The sequence below is a fragment of the Hippopotamus amphibius genome, chromosome 15, assembly GCF_030028045.1.
Source record: "Hippopotamus amphibius kiboko isolate mHipAmp2 chromosome 15, mHipAmp2.hap2, whole genome shotgun sequence".
In the NCBI taxonomy this organism is placed as follows: Eukaryota; Metazoa; Chordata; class Mammalia; order Artiodactyla; family Hippopotamidae; genus Hippopotamus; species Hippopotamus amphibius.
Genome location: NC_080200.1, coordinates 21,380,150 through 21,384,130, shown reverse-complemented (window position 1 = coordinate 21,384,130; position 3,981 = coordinate 21,380,150). Strand labels below are relative to the sequence as shown.

Genomic DNA, 3,981 nt, shown 5'->3' with positions numbered 1-3,981 from the left:
ACTAAATGTAGGCCATTATGTTTCTTTAAAATTTTACTTCCTTAGATTCTGAAGGCCTATATATGTGTCATTTCCTTCTCACTTAATTATTTAAAATTTTGGACCATTATATTCTATTTGAAATGTCCTAGAGATGTTGTGAGAGGGGAGTAAAGTGGTAGAATTATTTTACTTTTGTGGCAAAATAGTGTTGTATTTTTAAAAATGCATGGTATAACATAATTTTAACAGGTGATCATATTTTTATTTTTCTAATCACTGTAATTAGTGAACAAATTCTTTTGCTTATGACATATAACTTGAAGTATCTTCTTTCTGGTTATTTAATTGTTTGCACAGTTAGAAAAGTAATTCACATTTAATCAGAAAAGAGCATAAAATATCAACTACAGATTTTATTGAAATATTTTAATTTTACTATTTAAATTACCTAAAGCTCTAAGATATGACTGACAAAGTACTTTACATTACTTTTTATATTTCAGTTTGTTTTCACAATTAATGGATAAGAGTAAGTCAAAATAATTAGGAAAATTTCCTTTCTCTTGTCCAAAATATTTTCTTATTAATAAATTGTAATATACTCCAAACTCATAATTTAATTATCAAAATATTATTCATAAAATCAGGTGATTTATCGCAAATGTCAATTTTAGTCATCTACAATTAACTAAATCCTACCTATCCTCTAAATTGTATGGTTTCAAAGGAGAAGAAAATTGTAGCTGGTCCACAAGCATGGTGAATAAAGGACAGATTTGGTATAGCAGAAAAATTTCCTTCTTGGTTCTCAAGAATAAAAGATAAAATATTGTAGAACTCACGTAAAAGAAAACTTGCATTTAAGGGCATATGATAAGAAAATGTCCAGTTGTTCTTAAACTTATTCAAAGTGGAAAATTCTTTTCTCTTTCTCTGCTAATGTGCATGCCAACTGATCTCATTAAGGACAGAGGAAAGCCTGAATTTGACTGGTTCTGAATTATAGATTTAAAATATTTTGTTTTCCTTCAGCTGACTTTCAAGGCCCTAACTGAAAAAGTGATTGTACTCTATGCCCTTTTACTACACTTGTGAGCAAAGAAAATGAAGGCACAAGACTATGCAAATTGTTTGACAAAAGATATCACAATTGGCTTTTGCTGTAATTTTTGTAAAATTTGTAAATTTTGCAGTGTTCAGGAAAACATACACAAAATTAGAATGTAAGTTTTCCAGTAGAGTTAGTTTCTATTTGTGGTGGAACTCTGTTTTGTTTTTTGTTTTCCTGTCTCTGTTTTCCTACTTTTTCTCCACAATGTTATAGATGCCTTGGGATTGTAAACATCTTAGTAGCAGGATAGATCTATGAACTAAACCTTGTAATCAATTCAATTATGAAAACCTGTGCCATGGTTTTGAGAATCAGATTTCATTCATTTATTGGTAGTGCATTACAGTTGAATATTTCACAAATTAGCACAGCTTTACCTTCTCCACACATGCCACATGGATTTTTAAAAATAATTCCGTCCATGGTATTCTTGTTTTGAGGGAATACACAGCACTTATTATCTTGAGCCCCTACAACCCTCTTCTCACAGTGTTACTTTTCTCTCTCAAATATTCTTTAGATCTTTGTACTCATTATTTTGTTGAACAAGACTTTTTCCCATACAATAATAGTGCAAATAACAAAACAATGATGATATAGATCAAAATGATAATGACAAAGTAGTCTGTTACTTCATGGTTAATGCTATTTATCTCTTTATCCTGACACTGATTTACATGATTTATATAATTTATATATTTCATACAATACTAGTACCCTAGGGATATTCTTATTTTCTAATCGTACAACTGTGGACCCAGATGCACACGACTCATTTCCTTGCTTTCCTGGATGCACCGACAAAATCACCTCTGTCAAACTCACCCTGGAACTACTGAGTGGATACATTTTACTTTATACCCCTTCATTTTCTTCCTTTATTTCCCCTTCCCACTGAAGCATGACCACTTACTAGCTTCTGAATCGCATGATTGGACATGATTGAGGACCAGACCTGGTGTCCAGCACTGGCTAAATGGTCTGCCATGGAGACCAGGGCTGCCTGCTCCCATCAAGGTGGGACCATGTGAACACTGAGGCATATTCCTGCAACCTTCACCATCATAACGGAGTCCAGGTTTCATTTCCTAAAATAAGTGCCCAAATTCAAATTGGAAAGCTTTAGCTGTTTTCAGATCTTCAGGTTTTGTTGTTTTCCTGTAGAATCCATATATGCTAAGCACCGAGATATATGTGAGAAGTCACTCTCCTATTGTCAATAATTTCTCTTCAGTAAAAATAAATAGATCTTTTCAATCTATATGTTTAGGTAGAGAAACTGCTGACTCCAGATCAGACATTGCTGAACATTGTTGAGAACTGGGAACGTGGCAGAAATAACTCTGTTATCATCAGATCTCTTGTTTTTCTTCACAAATTTCATTTTAAAAATTTATGAAGATGACCAAACTTCCTAGTTACATTGTCATGAGAAACTCCTTTTATTCACAAGCCAGCTTCAGAATCTCAGCAAACATCTTTCTTCTTCTCTTCCACGTCTTCACCATTGTTTTTACTCACAGGTTTAAGCCCATTGACATGACAATTAGTCACTTGTCCTTGGTCCACATACTGCTTCTCTTCACCATGACAACACTGGTGTCCTCAGACTTGTTTGGGTCACAGAATATTCAGAATGATGTAAGGTGTAAGGTAATTGTCTTTTTTAAAAAAGATGCTGAGAGGTCTCTCCATTTGTACAAGCTACTTTCTGAGCATGCTCCAGGCCATCACCATCAGCCCCAGCACTTCCTCCTTGGCTAAGTTCAAACATATGTCTCCAAATCACACCCCAGGATTCTTCCTCTTCTCATAGGTTCTCAACCTGTCTGTCAGTAGTAACCTTCTACTCTACACTGTGGCCACTCCTAATGGGACTGAGGCCAGTCTTCTGTTTATTACTGACTGCTGTTCTGTTTTACCCATGAGCTATATGCACAGGAACCTATTTTTCACACTCATGACATTGAAAGATGTTACCTTCAGAGGGTTAATGGTCCTCTCTAGTGGCTACATAGTGATTACTTTGCACAGATGTCAGAGATTATCCCAGCAATTTTAGAGCACCAGCTTCTTCCCAAGAGTCTCACCAGTGAAAAGGGCCTCCCAGACCGTCTTGCTGGTGGTGTGTTGTTTTGTCTTCATATACTGGGTGGACTTTACCTTCTCGTTTTCAGTGGTTGTGACATGGAGAAATAACCCTCTCTTGGTGTGGTTCCAGGTTATTGTGGTCAATAGCTATGCCACAGTTTGTCCTTTGGTGCTAATCCATGCAGGTAAGCGAATATTCGAGATTGTGCAAACTCTTTGGGGAAAAAAGTAATAAAGTTTAAGAAATTAATGAAAATTTACAACAATTGAGTCCATTTTACACATAAATTATATCTGTATGCTTTTAATTTTTTGCTTTCCATTCATTTTTGCATCTCAGACCAGACTTTTGGGACTTTTCTCTTTTTCATCTATTAAATTATTGGAAAGTATTTTATTAAACATTGATGCTCCCTCTTGATCTAAAGTGTCTATCTTTTCTTGATTGTATTTTTATTTTTTGGCCATGCCACATGGTGTGGGGACCTGAGGCATGCGGGATCTTATTTCCCTGACCAGGGATCGAACCCATGCCCCCTGCAGTGGAAGCCCAGAGTCTTAACCACTGGACTGCCAGGGGAGTCCCTTTTCTTGATTTCTTAAAGTCAAATAAAGTATAGTCAATTCTCGTTATTTGCTGGAGTTATGTTCTACAATGTTACTTAAAACACTGAGTCAGCAGTTTCTGATTCATTGTTTCTAGAAGAAATGCAAGGTTAATTTTGTGTGAACCTGGGGTCACAGCATTTTTATCAGTTGATTAATACATAACCTTGTTTTATGTGTATTTCTATCTA

The 3,981-nt window shown here is 35.2% G+C and overlaps 1 pseudogene; it reads left to right on the top strand.

Moving 5' to 3' along the window:
- Positions 1-2,069: 2,069 nt before the first annotated feature.
- LOC130836345 (vomeronasal type-1 receptor 5-like) lies at positions 2,070-3,416 on the top strand (annotated as a pseudogene).
- Positions 3,417-3,981: the final 565 nt, after the last annotated feature.